The 20,451-nt window shown below is 44.2% G+C and overlaps 1 long non-coding RNA gene across 1 annotated transcript; it reads left to right on the forward strand.

Annotated features, from left to right (window-relative positions):
- The first annotated feature begins 7,288 nt into the window (after window positions 1–7,288).
- Window positions 7,289–10,827, forward strand: LOC121834855. The gene is made up of 3 exons (XR_006077359.1): window positions 7,289–7,352; window positions 9,524–9,602; window positions 10,739–10,827. It is a non-coding gene; the product is annotated as an uncharacterized LOC121834855 (long non-coding RNA).
- The last annotated feature ends 9,624 nt before the right edge of the window (window positions 10,828–20,451 follow it).

Here is a 20,451-nt window from a genome sequence, read left to right on the forward strand (position 1 = left end):
AATGTTAAAGTAATATATATATATATATATATATATATATTTATTTATTTCTTTTTTAATTAGGAAAAACTTTTGTGTGCTTTTTAAGCATTCTATTTAGACTATTTCACGCAAACGCCGGCGTGCTCTCACTTGACCGGTGCTGTCGTTTGAAACTGTCTAAGAAAATAAAATTTGCCTTACTCCTGTTCGAACAAGTCTAGCTTGTTTACCAAAGTTAATACTGAGGGAGAGAAGGCGCGATTCAAATATAGTAAAAAAAAAAAAAAGTAATCGAGAAAATGTATAGTGGACCTCGAGATGGCTTGAGCAAGAAGAAAGGTAAGATCTCCAAAGACCGAAACAACACCGGACAATTGTCCAGAAACAATCGGACAACTTTGTATTGGTTTCGTATTCCATAACTGGCACGCTAAAAAAAATCCGGTGTGTCTGCTTTCCCGCATAAAATTGGGAGAACCAATCACCGCAACTTACGGAGGTAGCTCAGCGAATGAGGATGCCGAAGCATATGTTTAGGGCAAAAAATGCAGTCTGAGTTGTGACATTAAGCAAAGCAAGCGTGACGTTGTGCATTGCCTAATACCACAATTCAGATTGCGTTTTTTGGTCTAAACATATGTTTCGGCATCGTCATTCGCTGAGCTGCCTCCGCAAGTTGCGGTGATTGGCTTTCCGAGTGTTGTGCGGGAAAGCAGACGCACGGGCTTTTTTCTTAGAGTGTAGCCCGCCGATGCTTTCGACATTTGAATGCCATTAATGTCTATTAAAGGTAAACATGAAAAAGAAGAAGCTATTACTGACTCGAGAATGCGTTCGCCAGTAACCAATTTGCAATGTAGCGGAACGCGTTAACTGCAGGTGGTTCCGCTAGTTTTGAAAAGAGCCTAACCTTCCTTTATTATTCGGCGTAAACAGTTACACCGCCAAACTCAGCGTCTGTCCTCTGCGTGCCTTTCACCAATTTTGTTTTAGATATTGCTTTGCCTTAAAAGCCCCCTTAATAGTCACCGACAACTTGAGAAAATCAGGGCGTGGCTTATTTGTGTTCACGCACCTGCTTCGTGATTGGTTCTTTGGCTGTCTCGTTGACTGATGCCGGAACCGGATTGGCTGAAAGCGATAATGAGATGCTTAAGACTCGCGAGGCCTTGCATTCCTCAAGTTTTCGGTGACTCTATGCGGAGTGCAAGTTCGTCTGCTTCTTTTGCGGGGGTTGTGATGACGTCAGACAGACGCCGAGTTCTGATTGGCTCTGACTGATAGGATAGTGGGTAGACCTCAATTCATCCAGCATTGAGGCCTACCCACTATCCTTTCAATCAGAACCAATCAGAGCTCGACCTCTTTCTGACGTCATCACAACCCCCGCAAAAGAAGCAGACGAACTTGCGCTCCGCATAGATATACCGGGTTATTGGACCAAAGGAAAACTGTTTTTCTCATCGTACAAATTTACTATCCGCATCGCCAAACGCAAAATCGGTCTACTATTTTTTTTCTTCAAATCTATTGCTTGATGGGACCAGGTGGCATAGTTTGGGATGTTACCGTTGGTTGCACTCAGAATTTAAACGCAATTTCAGAGTAGCTTTCGGGGGGAAAAAATAGAGGTCAACACAGCTTCGTCGCGGTTGTGTAATCCTCCGAACCAACGCAGAATATAAAAGAAACAGGAGCACCTAAATCTGCCAAATCCCGGCAGCCCCCGAACCGCACCCAGCAATATAGGGTAGCACCCATCGCGTGCGCTCTTGACGACGAACGTTTCGCTACCCCCCACCAAAAAAATAAATAAATAAATAAATAAATAATAATAATAATAATAACCGCGAGGTGCTTTGCCAGCGAAAATGGTGTCCATAAAAACGAGGCTGGGGTGTATACAGCATTAAGTGGGGACTGGCATTAAACATCCTTTCACTGGGCTGCAAGATTTTTCATCGATAAACTCAGTCCACGAGCCACGCTCGTTAAAAGCTGCCCCGAGCGTCTCAATTTTACAACGTCGTTTTTGTTCTTTTTCGTTAACCATACTCGGCTTTATTTTACGATGCGCCGCACTGGAAGCTAGGAGTCATCAAAGCCAATTAATAGCTCGTAGGGCGTCACGTGACCTTCCGGTCGGGCGGAGCTACGCGCAGAGCCTCAAGTCACGTGACAGGCGTCAAGCACTATAGATTGGCTAACACGGTTCGTAGAGTCCGTTCTGCGACGTCGTACGCTGAAACAGTCTAGGAGCCGCACCGAAGGCCTTCTTTCAACGACTACATTTCGCAAGCTTCCCGCTACTCTTTTTTCTTTTTCTTTTTTTGACGGCGTTATTATATGATAGCCGCTTCAACGATGTTCGAAACACGAAGATGAAGCAACGATCTTGACGAAGAGAACGACGCGCCACAGACCAAACTCTGTTTCAGCTTACAATGGACCGCCGTGGACGGTACGAGCAGTGCCAGCCAATCCAGCGCTGCACATCTATGACGTCACTCCAAACCCCGCGAATCCCTGCGTCTGTTTTTAGGGTCACGTGACACTCGCTCCGCATTTTATTGGCTGTGGATGGCTCGTAGCGTCCGCTCTGGTTCATCGTAACGTGAAAGGGAGCATAAACGGAAGCCTGTTTCGAGGGTTTTAACAACTGCATACCTTCCAAGGGGACCCAGTATAACGAAGCATCCGCGAAGAACAAACATTTGCTTCCCCGCCGTCGCAAGGCGTTTCGTCGAAGCCGTTTCTCGTGTTTCCTTTTTTTTTTTTTTTTTTTTTTGTCTTCTGGGTTTTACGATCTTGGAAGCATAGTGAAGAAATACATGTATGCACACATAAAGAAAAGCACGCACCACAAATCCCTATCACCACGCCAGAGGCTTCCTCTTGAGTAGACCAACGTCCGCGGTAGACCTTAACGAAGTACGATATTATCAAGCTGTAAAACAGCGCCCTCTAAACCCCCGAGCATATAAAGGTTTACTCGAAGAGGTGCAGCCTTCGCTTCATGACGCATACGGAAAATCCTCTCTCCTTCTCTCCTATACATATAGTCGGGAGAGAGAGGCCAAAATGCAAGGACGGTTTCAACACAAAATTACACACGTAATCCAAAATGTTACGACTTTGTCAACATGAAACGGTGTTTTCCGACGTTTGCATGTCGTGTTTTTATCTGAGACTTCAGTAGTGCATGTCGAAGCGGAGAAAGATATAAAAGCGATTAATGGACACCATCGCTTCCAGGATAGCTTTTGAATTACGCCGATTTGATGGCGATGAATCAGACTGATGTACCCGATTAATCTGTCGTGAACACGCTGGAGTCAAATCGTGTTAAATAAATCAGCCAGACCGAATCAAATCCGCTATCGGATGGGAGCGATGCAACCCCTTATTTTGTTAAAAGTGTACAAAGAAACGCGATCCACGTGTTTATGGACGAATAGAACGAAGATTTTGTTTGATAAATGGAAAGCCTTATTAAATTTTGCTATACAGCAAAAGTTTAATGTCGTTCCCACCGAATGACGGTGGAGAGTTTTAAAATAGGGGGCCCCAACGCGTCGCGTCCCACAAACAGCCTATCGGGTGATGTAAAGCGTTGGGTCACCCTATATAGACCGATCCCACCAGCCAGTTTGGATACGCCACCGCCGCCGCAATGCATAGAGGAAACTATAGCTTTTCTGAACGTCCGACAACCTCGCTGGAGCTTTGCGCGTGGTGAGCGCGAGACAGCACGAGCCCTCTCATGCACTGCTGTTTGTCTCCTGTGAACTAAAGTTATGGCGGCGTCACGCATGCACCGAACGCTCGGTGAGATCGGTCTATTCTAAAACTCTCTATAAATGGCATGCCCCGATTGGTGCCCCATGCGCGCAAGCACGTGCAATGTGCGCGTGAACGTACTTTTGGCAAGCTTGCATTCGCACGGGGCGTGCCAGCGCGAGCAGAGAAATGGTGGCGGCTACTCGTCCCAGCTTGCAATCACCTATTAGCGACGTGATCGAAAGCGTCACGGTCGGCCCACCACAATTGGCCGTATGCTGACTATGACGTCGGCAAAGAATGTCTCATAGACGGAAATAAGAGGAATGTAAGAACTTCAATTTTGACGGTGTTGGCAGTGTTGCTTTGAGAGCGTTATGATTTCAAGCTTCCACCAGCTCATTACAAACATCACTGAACGTGTTGTTCACAAGGTAATGACGTCACGAAAGGTAACCAAACGAGGGCGCTACCGAAACATCTCGCCGCTAATAGACCTACTGCTAAATTACCCAAGCATCAAGGAGAAGGCAGCACAGAGAGAAGAAGGCAACACGCGCCGCACGTGCTGGCCTCGGCAGTAGTCTTTTCGAAAGCAAATGCCTAAAACAAATGGCATCTTGCACGCGCGTTCGTCGACGCTATATTTTAGTTATTTACTCCGAATCTTTTATACGGGGAAGGCGTGCGCGTGTGGCGCGTAGAACACCTATTCCTGCATTTTCCTTGATGCTTGGATAATTTAGAAATAGGTTTATTGAATGGTCGGCGAATCAGCTCACGATCCTGACGACAAGCACCGCGCGTGCGCTGCGCTGCTCGTGGAGTGGCGCGCGCTGTTTAGCCGACCAGATGATGCCATTCGCTGGGAATGACCGATCTCATAAGCGTTCCACGCATGCGTCCCCTCGCCATAACTGTAGTTCACATAGGAGGCCAGGCAACGTTACTAAACCACTCAGTCGGGAAACTCACCCTTGAAATATGGGCCGCTGGCGTCCACCGAGACCGAGCTAAATACGATGACAGCGACACCCATTAGCGACGAGTTGGAACATGAAAGTTGCTTTATACGGCTACTGCTAGCGTCACAGAATGTTCCCAGAGTACAGAAACTCCCTGGCTCGAGGTGCCAAGATGGCGGGTCAATCTTCTTTACTGTGGTCACCATGAGCTTTTAGAAAACAGTTTTTTGTTTTGCGTAAATCAGATGGAAAAGGTATTTTTTTTAGGAACTTTCTGTGGAGATTTTAGTACAAAATAACAGGCGCGTGATGTTTTTAAAAAATCTTTAGTTTACAAGGCTTTGCGGCACAGATAATATTGTTTTTATACTACCATGGTCTCATAGGTGATTTTGGGTAGCGCGTCCCGACCCGGAAGCGTCCTATATAACTTCGGAAGTAATTCGCGGCGCGTCCGCTTGAGAGGCACGGGTTGGCATCCCTGAAATCTTTTCCACCGTACATGTTTCGGTGCCGAAATGTCCGATTAAAGCCCAAATAGAAAAGTCTCAGCCGACGCTATCGAATGCGATACTCCCGAACCAATACAAGTAGCCATGCAGTTCCCCGAGTGGCCGCTGAGGGAGAAAGGGCGGCGTTGGGATCGACATTAGCTCGGCTCTCGGGTACAAATCGGTGCCACTTTTTCTGAGCAGGCTCTATGGCAGTTTCTTAACTGAGTTGTTCTAGTAACGTTGAAGGCAGACGACAGTGAACGAAACAGCTCGTGCCGCCTCGTGCTCTGCTCTCTTAGACCCTCAGTTGTCGTGCGTGTAGAAAGACTACAGATCCCACGGTGCATGATGGCAGAGCTGGCGCAGTGAAAACCGGGCGTGAGATCGGCCTATTGACTTAGAGTTTACCGTGTAACAGGGGAAAAAATCGAAAATTACAGTAGCCAGTTTGTACCCAAAGGCGACCTCGTTGAAAATTGACTATGATATCAACACTCAGCGCCGCTTTGTATATAAGATTCAACATCAAAAGACGCTGGAGAAATACTCAGAAAGAATGTGACTCTTTGATATCTCTAATACGCAGTGTTATACAGAAACTATACGGAGCACAAGTTCGTCTGCTTCTTGAGAAGGTATTGCGGTAACGTCAGATTCGCCGAGCTCTGATTGGCTCCGATTGGAAGGAGAGTCGGTAGATCTGAAGGCAGCTAGCCTCGAGGTCTACCCACTACCCCTCAATCAGAGCCGATCAAAGCTCGACGTTCGGACGTCAGTGCAGTCCCTGCGCAAGAAGCAGATGAACTTGCGCACCGCATTGTCGCTGGCAGTTAAGAAAACTGCAGAGCGCAGCTTATTATCCTCATCCTTTCTGCTTCTTGATTTGTTTTTCGGCGTTCTCATCGGCAAAGGTTGTAATATTACGAATCGATAATAAGGTGCTCGTGAGTTGAAACGCCCTGTGTTTATTAAGTTGTCGGTCACTATGCGAGTACAAGGCAGCAATTGAAACAAGGTATACGCTGGGGCAACCTTTGTTGATAAAAGATCGCCGTAATTCGGGAAGCAATGCGTTACCATTTGGAATATATTTGTGCGTAAAATCAAGCGACATGAGCTGGAAAATAAGGTCGAGTAAATAGCAGTGGTACACTCTCAAAAATAAGCGTGCCAAATCGACTGAAAAGGGTCTTTGCGCAAAAAGGAGGCGTGTCCCTTCGAGATTCTGCCTTCAAAAGAACGCTTTTCGAAAAAAGTAAGAAATGTGGCTTCGGGACGACTTGAGAGGGTGCTTTGTGGGAATAGGCGAGAGAGAAAGCGTGCTTTCAAGCAAGGTCATTTCGGCACGGGAGCGCGGGGGCAGTGCAGTGAAAGGTGCAGGCACGCGTTCCCTCTACCGTTTTGAGCGCGGGTCCTTCTGCTGTCCCCGGAAATGCCAAGAATAGTTGTCGAGAATGACCTAGAGGTGGCGCTGACCCGTATGGCTCTGGGCTCTCCTAGGATTCCTGGCAGCGTACATTTATTTTGACATCCGTCACCAGACCGACAGTCACCGCACAGAGTTGGAAGGGTTGAGAGGATGATAGGGAAGGAAGGGAGGGTGGGGGAGGAGAGAGGATAGAGGTGAAGGGAAAGAGAAAGATGTTTTTGAGCCGGTGCGGCACATGCCGAAGTCAAAGAGGGGGGGGGGGGGGGGGTGTAATAAGGGAAGTAACCTTGAGGAGAAATTAAAGAGTGGGCGACCTTACTTCAAAGGCGCCTACGTTTGTCGCATTTCGGGACGCAGAAAGGAAACGTCGGCGTCGGGTTGGGGGCTTGTCGGGTTTTTGGTTCCTCCCAGTCTGCCTGCTTTGTGGTAGCTCCAGATGGGTTTCTCGTCTGCGTTGGTTCCTGTTTGGTTGCTGTACGTGTTGCTCTTCTTTTTTTTTCTTCTTTTTCCGTGACATTTTGTGGCATTCATGGGCCGCTATGGGGTCCTCACCACTACGCGGCGCTAAGCCAGCGAAGATACGCAGTGCGCCATTTCGTTCACTCGGAAAATGACTCTGGACATGGACAAGTGGATGACGGATGATGTCAGCGCATGGTCGACCAGAAAACCGATTGGGATCTGCGTGTTCTGCCTTTCAAGGTAAATATTTTTTCTGTATATGTGCGTATTGAAAGTATATTCTAAGTAATACTATCAGTATTATGGTACCGGTCACTGAAACTTACATTTTTGTTAATCGGTGAGAGAAGGAAATGGCGCGTCATAGAGAGTGCATGAAGCGTAAGGCGATGCTTTAGGACGCCTGGACTCCAGCACCTGCTCGTTGCCCTTCGCGGTGCTTTGGCTGCTCGCGCCACCTTTTTTAGGAACTCACCGGTTCGAGATTTTTGGGCAGAGAACGCGCGTGCACACCACGAGCGCTCTCGCTAACTCTCGCTTGAAAGCACGCCATGGTCGCTCGTGAATCCAAGGAGCGCGAACATCTGTTTTTATATCAGAAACTCTGGAACCATGATTTCTAAAGAGGTGGATTGTTGAAGCCAGAAGCTGCGGCTCTTTTTGTATTGGTTCTACTACTAAAACATTGAGTCGTGGTAAAGAAACCGCAGCACTGGATCACAGAGGCCATCTCGGAAGCTTTTTTCACGTTTATTTTCAAGTTAATTAAGATATTCAGCGAGAAGTCAATTTGCAAGCTTGTTTGTAATATTGATGACGAGACCGCATCGTCAGGTCAAAATATACGAGCAGTAAATATAAGCTTTTTAAGAATTGCTTACCACTCGCAAGAGTTTTCTTCGCCCTCATATTCTCAATGCTATGAAATCTGGCGACTCCAAATTTAAAATTACAAATTTTTTTTTTAACTTTTCTATTTAAATTTTTACTCTCACCATAAAAGAAAAATCCCAATAAAAGGTCTCAGAGAATTCACTAGCCTATGGCTGTGACAATATGAGGCGAAAAACGTTAATCCGTACTTCATAATCATAAAAAAAACACGCGCACATTTTTTTTTTATTTCACGGCGAGACATTATTGCCGGTTTTATTTTTGTTCACTTTATTTTGCTATCACTATCGCGTTGTGTCGCATATTGCCACAAATATTAGACACCTGCAGTGCTTGGAAGACGACTGCTCGTGGCCATTTTCTCAGTTGCTTAGAATAAAATGTTAAATACGAATCATTAATAACGCAGCCATCTTCATGCGAAGTTTTTACGCTTAATTTTAACGTAGAAAATCCTATCGGCGAGGATAACTTGGTAACAATTGTCACGCGACCTGACAGCGTTAGGGGTCATGCCGAATGTCTGACATCCGGATACGCCGGATATCGAGCCTGCTTGGGGGGAAAGTCCGTATACTACGCATAAGACTTTTGTGACGGATGTCTAAAACGATTTCGCCTTTATTTTTTTCTTTATTGCAAATTTAGAAAAAAAGAGTCAGCAGTAACTCAAGATTTAGATTTTATTTTTCGCCAGTAAATTTACACTAAGTTCAATAGTCGCAGCCAATCATTTTAGCAAAAAATTTGGTAATTAATGAATTACATCTTGCTAGTAATAAAAAAAAACGCGATTAAAATGTCCTCCTTACAATTTGCTGTATACAACTCTTACTGAGATTGCTCACTATAGATTTATAAAAATTAATTACTTAGTTAAAAAATTATAAAATATAAAAATAAAATGGCAAAAAAGCGCTCGCTGCAGTATCAGCCGGTAACCTTGACCGCATGAAGAACGAACAGTAAATTTTTAAAAGAGAATTCTTGCGAGTAAGGAGCCATCTTTAAGGTTTTAATTTTCCACTTAGATAATTTTGCTATGACCATTGGATTTTGTTGAACCTACCCACCGATATTATAAACATGCGTGCAAAACGACAGCTTTGTAAATTTTTACAAGCTGCATTAAAAAAATGTAGCAACTCTGCATTAAAATTGCCCGATCTTAGAGCGCGGCCTCAAAAAAAGTGTGGCGTGGCTAATTGCGATCATATGTTGGTTTAGAATTGGTATTATTGGAAACTTGTGCCATCAGATAAGCTGTAGAGTAGTGGTGAGATGCAAAAAAAGGCAAGTGTATTGTGGTGTTGTGGTTGTCTATACAGCGTATATTGGTCTTCCCATCTGCTTTTGCAAGTCATGTCTCCGCTATAGATGAGAAATATAGCCGGTGCAGTACGATTTATCAACCAGTAGGAATTAAACGACTGCACGCCTTGTACTATGCTCATCCAGATTGAGTCATCTCAAATGTCGAAATGTATAAACTATATCTTCAGGTTATGTGTTTGCAGACAATCCTTGAAGGGTCGGCCTCCTGAGCCTGCCATTGGTGTTCCATGAAAGAGACACCTGCTCTTCACGTCCAACAACGTAAGTAAAGTGGTCTCTAATATATTTTTATATATGTATGCTTAATTATTTTTTAGTACATTTTCTTGACCGTATTTAAACGTAATCAACTTATCCTATAATTTTGAAGATATAGGGAATATAAACAACACATATCTTGACCGAACAGTAGAGTTACATACTTGGTGTATGCAATGTAGTGCTTTTTTTTTTTTAAGTTGACGAGATTTGTTTAAAAGAAAAGTCGTGAAAGTAACGGTTATGCTGTTTGTGCAGGTGAGTTATATGGCGAGGGGGACATACTAAAGGGGGCTAATCGATCAGTCAAATAATTAATTAAAATTCGTCAATTAACTTTTTAAGTAATGAAAATCGACATATGGTTCCAATTAGAAACTTGCTCAGCGTCATCAAAAACCACTGAATCAGTAATTATCAGAAAGACTTTGAGCGCGTGAGAAGCGTTGTAGTTCACTAAAGTTACCACTCGTGAAGCAGGTGCAAGGCTAGCGGTTGCAGAACGCGATGATAATAGGAAGTTTTCGTAGACCGCGTTTCCCCCTCCGCTAAGCCCTCCTCAACGAAGAAACCGCTACTGCGCCTGCGCTCCGAAGGCCTTGACTGTAGAGTTCCGGATATCGTAGTGGGTTACAGAGAGCGTTGCGGGACGGCCAAAACGATCTACGAAGACTCCCTAATCTAATCATCCATGTTCCGCAACCGCTAGCCTTGTACCTGCTTCTCGACCGGTAACTTTATTGCACTACTACGGTTCTCACGCGCTCGAAGTCATTCTGAAATTACTGATTCAGTGGTTTCGATGACGCTCAGCAAGTTTATAATTAAAACCATTTGTCCACTTTCACCAATTAAAAAGTTAATTAACGAATTGAATTAATTAGTTGACTTATCGCAAAGATTAGCCACCCACATAATGCCCCCCTGGCAGTATAACCCACCTCTTCGAGTGGCATAAGTGTAACTTTCACGTTTTTGTTTAACATATCTGTTAACCTTACTATATATATATATATATATATATATATATATATATATATATATATAATTCAGTTACAGGGGACCCACATTACCTATTCACGTATAAAGTATAAATATTGACATGCATGTGATAATGTTATCTTTTTTGACTGTTGCAGAACGTAAGTGTGTTGACACCGATCATCCAAGTCAAGGAGGATGAATTTTGTGTTTTCGTTGATGGCCTGGAAGCCGTGACCGGCATCACCAAAGAAATTGAAGCTGTTAGTACATTGTTTGCCCTTTACTACATCTTTGATGTGAAGCACCCAGCAGACATCTCACACACGATGAAATGTATCGCTCACTTTTTTTTGTTCTCTTGGAGGGAAAAACATGCCTGTCGCTGTTAAAAGATATGAAACCTTTTTGTCCAGTTAAGTGGTCATTGTTTCAATAAAATGTTAATTATTTAATTACTGTTTGTTTTCAGTATTTTGCTCAAAAGATGTCAGTAGTTTTGTATGTTCGCGTTGAATAATAGGCTAAATAAAATATGTAAAGTGAACAAGTGTCTTGTTTTTATAATTATTGGCTTTGGTCAATCAGACGCTTTTGGGAGCACTAAATACTTTGTAGAGAATAGTAAAAGTAGATAACTCGCCATATGATTCACTTAGATGGTTTTATTAATCATCAAACAAGCCTCTATTAAGATATCAAAATCAGGTTCAGTAAAATTTTTATTTTAAGAAGCCGCGAATCGTTCACTTTATTGTCTGGTTGGTAAACACCCATTATGATACCATTAAGAATTTATAATAAGGTGGCTAAAAAGCAATAATATATATAAAGCACCGATCAGGAGCTCGATAGAAGATCCAAATAAGATTCAATAAAGAACCAATAAATGGTTTTTTTAGAAAGCCATAAATGGTTTTAGAAATATCCTATTGTAAGGTGGGTAGAAAGAACCCCTAACGGTTCACAGCCCCGATCAAAGATTCAATAAAAGATCCTAATAACGCTCCATAAAGAACCAAAGAATTCGTTCTTTGAAAGAGCGCTAAATGGTTTTAAAAAGAACCTTACTAAAGGTGGCTAAAAAGAACTAAGGCGTTCTTGAAAGAACCCATAAAACGTTCTAAGAAGGATCCAACTATGGTTCAGACAAGAACCCATATAAATAGTTCTTTTGAAGTACCATTATCGGAGCCAAAAATAACCATTCCTAGGGTTCTGCTAAAGAACCGAAAAAGGATTTATAAAGAACCCAAAAATTGGGTTTATCAGAAGAACCGATAATGTAGGTTCTTTCCGGAACCTTTAAAGGTGCCGCCCATCGGACAAGTGAAAGAACCCAAAATGGTTCTTTAGGGCACCTTTTTTTTTAGAGTGTATTTCAAGCCACTGATAATCTGAAAACGTCTGGACAGAACAAGAACGTCCCCCCCCCCTAATCCCCCCCCCCCCCCCCCGGCCCAATTCTACATATCTCTATGAACGCATTCACACGACGGCAGAAATATCAGCGCACTACATTCATTACGAACAGCCGGGCTCGTGGGGGCAGGGGCAAAACTCCTGAAAACCCTTCCCGAGGCGTATTTACCGTGTCGCTCACTACAGCTGACGCTCGGTGAGCTCGCCGTTTGGGCGTTTGCAAAGTGTGCTAACAAAATACACATATCTGCCCAAAATGACATGACGCTGTACAAAATGTCATCCGCGCAGCACAGAGTCTTCGAGGAAATTCGCTTTCAGAAAGCTTTCACCAGCAGCGAAATCAGCAATGGGGCCAGTTAGTACACCGATAGGGGTGATATTCACCAGTCACACACTGTTCCACGCAAGAAAGGTCTAGTGGCAGCAGCCATTTTCGATGTTCCCATGCTTTACGTGCCGGCTTCTTTTCGTGTCTTGCACCATGATGCCGCTGGACAATTTTTATTAAAGCGCCTTGATGAAACTCACGCTTGGTGACTATCCCAAACATCAAGGGGGCTTTAGTTTTAGTTACACGTTCAGCTAAATTTTTTTTTTTACTTTAAATATAAATTTTGGACAATTAGCGCTCACTGACCGTCACACTTGAACCCACAATGATGCCAAGCGCGTGCTCACTGCAAAAAGCTCCCCTTTGACGTAAGTCAAAAGCTTCAAATTTGAACGTGTAAAATGTACGTTTCGACAGCACTGCTGAAGGTCGCAGATATCACTCGTGAAGAAGTAGTGGAAATCAAAAATTAGCGAGCGAATATCTTCTATTGTTATTTCCTTTAAAACGTCTGACTCTCGGGCCGTGATCGATACTATCCTACAAAAGAGTGGAGTACTGAACTTATAAACAAAACAAAAGGTGCGTGAGTTTACTTCTCTGCAGAACACAGAAGCAGCCATTCACGTCGAACAATAGCAAAGGATCAGGGAATGAAGAAGCTCAAGAGGTAACTTAAAGTTTGGACTTCGAACTTTAGGTTACCTTTAATTTCCCACAATTTACTTTCGATTTCGGGTGGGGTATCTCTCGGTGTATTACGTAATAATATCCTGAGCATCTTGATTGGTTGAACTTTTCCCATTGTTCGCCGCGGTGGGCTGTAACCTCTCTGTTCGGTAAAAAAATCCACCCACAATTCTTTTTTTTTAGAGCATGTTTGCGTGTGTTGACCGCAGAAGGACTACGCGACATCTACTTAGGGTAGATAGTTCTCGTACCGGATCTGGATGGATCGCCGTTCGCAAGTCTGAGATCGTAAAGGTCGGAAATGGGTCGTTAAGATCCGGTCGCCACACTAACTCACCATGGTAACTCACGACAACAAACACAAAATGTAAACACAAAACAAAAAAAAGTGCGGCTTACCCTCGGACATCCGCGATATCGGCGCGACATGCTGGCTCCATTATATACATCGCAAATCGTAAATGCATTATTTTGTTTTATTCTTTATCTGATCTAGTTCTGCTATGGAGCTCGATGTTTTTTTACGTCTGTTTCAACGCTTGTAATACTCGATTTTCGAAGCGAGACGCACGCCATGGGCAGTGTATCGAGCTGTACACGATACAGCTGGATACATTACTCTTCGCAAGCTGATGTGTGTAAACTTTGTCAGCGTTCAGAAGACCTCACACGCCTTATGTTTGTTTCTTTTGGGAAAGCACTGGAGGAGGGCAGTTAACGTATATTTCTTTGGAAATTACAACAGAAACGTGTCAGAATGAAGTGATTCAAACTTTGCCGCGCCGGCAGTGCGTACCTGAGTATTGAAAACCAAGTGTTTCTCTTTGAAAGGGGTTTGCTCAAGTTTACCGCGATTTATATAGTTTTTATTGTAATCTTTTTATATTGTTTTCTTAATCTAGTAGATAGAAAACTGCGCGCTTGAATAAAAGAGACGATGAGAAAACTTTCGGTGCTTCTTACGGTATAAACCGTATTGCTCGTTAGATATATCCGCAATTTTTATGTTTTGATATGTGTGTCTTATATAGACGCTTTACACACGCGCCAGATTGAGCCGCCATAGCCGCCCTTCTCTTGTCTTACCTAAGTCTTACCGAGATGCCGAGCCACTGAAGCGGGCGTTGACGGGTCTTCACAAGGGCCTATGCTGGGCACAAGAACACGGTAGCATCTAAAATGGCAATAACCTGTCCTGCTGTGGTAATGATGAAGTGAAGCGAACGGAATAAGAGGGAACAAAAACTGAAGGTCAGTTATGGCGGCGCCCATGCACAGCTGCTCTAAAGCGTCTATAGGCAAGCAGCAGATGTTCAAAACTCATCAAACGCTCAATCTAAAAAAAAAGATCGTCTTGGAAATCTGAAGTAATCTAAAAATTAACGGTTACTTTTTTTTAAGTTACAGTTACTTTTTTCCCCTTAAGTAATCGAGTAATCTAACGAAATACTTTACAATCAAGTGTAATTGCAATTTTAATCAATTACTTTTTCTCGAGTAACGTTTACAAGACTGATTAAATGATATTGATTTGTCTTTTCTTTTATGCAGTGTCAAACAGCGCCTGCCGATAAATATTAATATTTTCGGCGTTCGCCCGGTTTTGCTCGCCCTGCGACTATATTCGCCCTTTCTCGCGTGAGTTCAATCGTGGTGGCGCCAGTGTGCAATCAAGCACAAACCACTTCCGGTCCTGAACCAGACGGCGGGTTTCGAAAGATTTGCGAAATCAAATATTCACGCGATGTTCTAGAAATGGCCGCTTATAGCACTGTCAGACTTGATGCACCTTTATGATAAAAGAAAAAGAAAGAAAAAAAGATGACGAGAAAAAAAAAAGGGAAATATTCGTGAACCGGAAGTGTGCCAGGGCTACCCAATAGATGGCGCCACTGAGTTTGTTAAGCCAAACCAAAAAGGGGGTGAATATGCAATGTTAGCGGTAGCGCGCTACTTTTTTCAGTAATGTAACAAACGAACTCGTTACGTTGATCTTTTTTTTTCTTCTTCAAAACGGTAAGGATAACGTTTTAAGTTACTGATTTTGGGTAACGGGTAACGTTGTTCTTTACGTCTGCTTCTCAAGACCTACTAGACGGTGTTTTAATTAATTCTGATGCTTCTGAAGTCCTCACAAACATTACACTCCAAATGTGTCTTTTTTCGTGTTTTGAGTTGCCAAGTTGTGAATTCTGGCAATTTTTCCGGCTTTTGTTCGCTTTTTTTCTCGGAAGTATTCGGGTGAAACTGCAAGAAAAGTAAATTAATAGCGTTAAAAAGGGGCACTGAGGTCAATTCTGAGATCGTCCTTTTGTGGTGACACCTCAGTCTAGACGCTCAATGCATCAAAATAAACCCGAAACCACAACTGTGCGTAGCTTATTTCCTCGTTAAAAGCATGTTTAAAGATCGGGAAACTGACTTTTTGGGAAGAATTTTTTTCCGAGTGAAGGGGTCGACGAAGGGCGCTTGTCGGCGAGTTGCAAGCAATGGCTTCAGCCACTGAGGAAACGAGAAGTCTTACCCGAATCTGTACCTATCAGACTGTCTTCCAAACAATTTATAGTAAAATTATTCGGAATCTGCGCGTATTGTAAGGCTTTAATCGGTCCACACAATGTAGTCCGCGAGAAAAAAGGGTCCACATGTTTTTCTGTTGCCCTGAGATGAATAGGCGGTTTTGTAATTTTGAACTTGGTATACGTAGAAACTAACACATTTTAAACAATATAAGATCAAAAACGACCTTTTTCGAGAATGACTTCAGTGCCCTTTTAAGTTTCTGCATGGACAGAACGTTTCTTGAAATATGGCGCCTACGCATAGCTGCAACGTCAAAACTGTAAAACGTTTCAATTCATAAAAAAGTAACGCAAGAGCATCGTGCGTTACTTTTTATCACGAAATGTAACGCCGCTCCTTTTATTTCTAACTAACGCAGGTTGGTAACGCGTTCCTTTTATTTGCAAGTAACAGGTAACGTATTTCATTCATTTCCCTAAACCCTACAACACTGCAATGTTCAGTGATAGCTCTATAAACCGAAAGCGTGTGTTCCGAACGTCTATTTATCACTCAAAAGTCAGTGCCGTTGCGACATAAGCCGATGAAAACGTCGAAAAAAATGAATTACGACGAAAGAAGCATGAGTGCGTAATAATCCATGTGTTACGTTTAATAAGCTGCCAGTGCCAACAGGCCACCTACTGAGAACGTATGGATGGAGGTACGAGCTGATTGCTACTGATTCGAATTTACAGTGCACCAAATCCATTCGTTGCAAAAACTCAGCTTCTCTCGAGATTACGCTTTCATTGGACCCCGCAAACTCGATCAAGAGCTAAATTGCAACAAAGAAGAAATAAAAAATCGTTCTCAGCTTTTCGCATGCTTTCTCAGTGGGAGCGGAAAACGTCGCTATAAAACTCGAAGATTAGCCGTCGGAATCCTTTGAAATTCCAATCAGGCCGTTTCGCGCCGTTTTCAAGAACGCCGATCGGTCACCTTCACAATAGAACGGCTCTTGTGCCAGTACACGAAGCAGCAGGAATCGGAGACTAATGACTTGGCTGACGTATTTCTTTCTATCCCGCTTCTGCAAATTAAACGAATAGTTGGCTGCTTCCAACCGCCGAGGGACGAGAAACAGTAGGAGTTCTTAATCCCCATGCGTCGTCCAAACGGCTTCGTCCGCGAAATTGCCCAAGTACAGCCGCCGGCTAAATATGTATGCCGTAACACGTCGCCGTAGCCGGCTGCCTGAATGGGCCGTTTTATCTTTCTTGCGTGGCGGCATTCCGCCCGCTTGTAGACTCCGTTCCACCTTGCGAAGGAGAGCAGCGGATGCTACCGAGCCGTCCGAGCGAATCCAACACTCCGTCAATACCATGTGACCTGCGGAAAGAGCGCAGTGGCGCACAGAGCGCGCAGTCACGTGACGAGCTCACAGCCTTCTGATTGGCTGGGATGGCTTGTGGGGTTTGTTGCGGTCCATCATAGGGTAAAACAGAATGTAGTACTTTCTTTTTCTTTCTTTTTTTCTTGTCTTAACACGGTCGCAGTGTGATTAAGCGAGTGAGCTTTTCCCAACTCGATAGTCTGGTCGCTTGTCGGCACCACACCCGACCAACGTGTGTGTGCGCACACATGTCTGCGTTACCCACACGCGATCCTTTCAACAGAGATTAAAGAGCGTGTGAAATGAGTCACTCGTGGTGACTTAACCCTTTCCCTGAGTGATTCACACCTTTCGGAGGGTTGGGTCACCTTAACTGGAGTCGTGTAGCGGGCCGGCCATTATAATTGCACACTTCTTTTATTTTTGCAGTTGCGACACGACTCTCGATCTGAGAGAGTAGCGGAGACGTCGAAGCGCCCAGCTTTGATTGGAAGGATTCGTGGGCAAACGGAAAGGTTAGCTGCTTTTTTCTCACCTACTCACCGTTCGAAAGCGTCCGGTATTCAAACGTTAGAACGCGTCCGGCGTTCAAATGCGACACACTGCAAGTGGAACAGACGATGTTCTCGTTCGCTCCGATTGGAGGTAGACAGTGGAGAAAGATGAAGTCAGCTAGCCTCTGCGCCTACTCACTAACCCTTCCAATCGGACCTTGGCGTTCTGAGGTCCTCGCGCGCACTCATTTCCTCCTCTCCCTTGGTTTCCCTCTGTATATCAGCGCTGTAACAATACTCCGCTGCATGTGGCCCCGCATTTTCTTGCTTACACCCAGCGTGTGCGGTGCTAACTCAGATCTGAGTCAGCACCGACCGAGAGTAGCGCTGATGCGGCACCGACTTTGAGTTTTCTCGGCGCTCATATTAGCGTGTGAACCGACCTTAAGTAAAAGACACGAACACACTCGAACACGAGCAGCGATGAATGCGCACACATTCACGATGCTCCATCTCGACCCATCTGCTCCCATTGCGGTGGATATCCCCGTAACCAACATACACACTGGGATTGATCTGCAGGCCATAAGCGTCGCTATCAGTCGTTCTTCCATCTACCCCGCCATCCCATCCGAAGCGACTGGAAGAAATGCTCCTCCCTCCCTACTCGAGCTTTAAAAGCTGCGGTAGCCACCCCTTGTTCATCACATTCGGAAAGTGGTGGACGACGGAGGTCCAAACACAGCTACCTAGGCCCGGACCTTCGCTAAAGACCGAGGAGCATCTTCGATCTCAATAAAAGTGTTCTCTCTCTCTTTCAGATAGACTCATGAAGACAAAGGCAGAAACACACACACACACGCATAAAAACGGGCACTTACACAAAATTGCATAACAAAGATATACACACACACACATTCGCACAGAAACGCAAGTACAAAAACACACGCATGGACAAACGAACGCACACATACACGTGCAAACGCCCACGCGCTCACAGATACACGCTCTATCTTGTGTGTACCTAGGGGGTGCATCTCTCTCTCTCTCTCTCTCTCTTTCTCTCTGATTCATTTCTTTGAATGCAACGTCCGACGTTTAGAAATATTATTGACCTTTTTTTATATACATATAATTATTGTTTCAGAGAGGCGTCTCACCAGGTAGGCAACGTAATGCACTCAGTCTACGAACATGACTAATTCGAGGTCCTCCCGACCTTGAATCATTACGCGGTGGAGTCAACCTGTCTTCGCGACGCTTAAAGCAGAGCTATCTCTTATACCTGGCTTCGAGGCCCCAGCATATGTTCTTTGTGTTGACTGTAGCGACTGATAGCGTAAGCGAAGGGCGCCAGGAAGGAGTATATACTGAAAGGCGGTGACTAGGCAGCGAGTACTAATAGACCGACGTACTATACGCTAAAGAGTGAGTGGAGTTTATGTTTTGTCTTAAACTTCCCCCTGTGGTGTGTGTGTGTGTGTGTGTGTATGTGTGTGAACGTGTTTCATAGATCGTACAACGACTCATTCATGACTATTGTGAGTCAGAGGAAGTGGCGTGAGTTTCTTTCTTTGTTTATTTTTCTTTGGATTTTTTAGCGTGCATGTTTTTTATTGCACAGATGGTGGCCTCTGCTGACGCTTGCTGCTTCCTCGCTGGAGAGTGAAAACGCTGTTAGAAGACGCTTTTTGTTTCACGAAGGGGTGGGGAGGCAGAGGGCAAGGAGAGGTGTGTGCGCGGTGATGCTTCAGCTCGAAAACTCATATGAACATCTGTTCGTTTGTGTGTTTGTGTGTGTGTGGAGGGGGGGGGGGGGGAGGAGGGGGGTCGGTGGTCGTCGGTATATTTTGGGAACTACTATGGATCCAAATGACCGACCCAATGTCAAATGTAAAAAAAAACTTTGGTTGTAGTTAATCCGCCGCGGGCATGCAAACTAGTGCGTATTCTGCTCCGGGTAATACGTGCTTCCAAGTGAAGCTCGATACATTTTTTTTACAAATGTAACAAATCCTAGAACGAACAAGAAAGGGTAACGTTTTCTTATTACTTCTTGGCAAATAACAAGTAACAAAATACACTATTTGTGTGCTGAGTAATACTAATGTGGTTAAAGTTTTATTCGCGGTCACATTTTTCGGTATGCATCTCGCACAAAAACGTTTTGAAGCCCAAGTGTGTCGTGCATGACTGCGTAGGCAGAGTCCTGGCTGATTTGAAAATGATTTGTCACGTCATACACTTTCACTCGTCCGTCTGACAGAATGAGTTCACGTGCACGCCCATAATGCTGCCATCAGTCATTCAGCGTTCGGGCTTCTTCTTCATGGTTGACACTTTTGCGTCCTTTCTTGAACTTTGGTATCCATTCAAACACACTTCTTCGTGACAAAACAGTTTCTCCATACCGTGCACAAAGTCTTCGATACATGTCGGCACCAGAAACACACTAAAACAAATTCGGACATACGCTGTTTTTTTTTGTATTTTTCCTTTTTTTGTGTGTGTGCAAATCACAAGTGGAGTGGCCATTGTTTCTCGCACCGCAGTCATAACTGAGCTAACGCTACACCGAGCCCGTTCAAACCCACACAGCAGTGACTGGAAAGACAGCGACCGCGTGCACAAAAATTGCTGATAAGACAGTGCGGCCATCAGAAGTTATCAGGTAACCAACGTGCGGGTAATTTCTGAATCGCCCTCGTATGTGCAATTTCAACTTTGCCTTCTACTGGAGGCTTTGCAGAGTTGCTTGGTGATACACAAAGCAAATTTGTAAGCAATAACCGATAGCAGAAAAAGCAATTCCCCCGAACAGCATACACCAAGCACAGCGCGCCTAATATTCCCAACTTTTACTGCCTATGGGAGCCGCTGTACATAGTAACTCTCAAAATGACGGTCATCTCGATGATCGTCGTACAACAGCAGCAGTGTGAGGTTCGGTCTGCGACGCGTAATTAAATCTAAATTTGTGAAGTACTAGCGATATGACAGCCTTACGCATACTTCCCCGTCAGGAAGATATAA

Source organism: Ixodes scapularis, unplaced genomic scaffold, assembly GCF_016920785.2.
Source record: "Ixodes scapularis isolate PalLabHiFi unplaced genomic scaffold, ASM1692078v2 PGA_scaffold10__122_contigs__length_95168666, whole genome shotgun sequence".
In the NCBI taxonomy this organism is placed as follows: Eukaryota; Metazoa; Arthropoda; class Arachnida; order Ixodida; family Ixodidae; genus Ixodes; species Ixodes scapularis.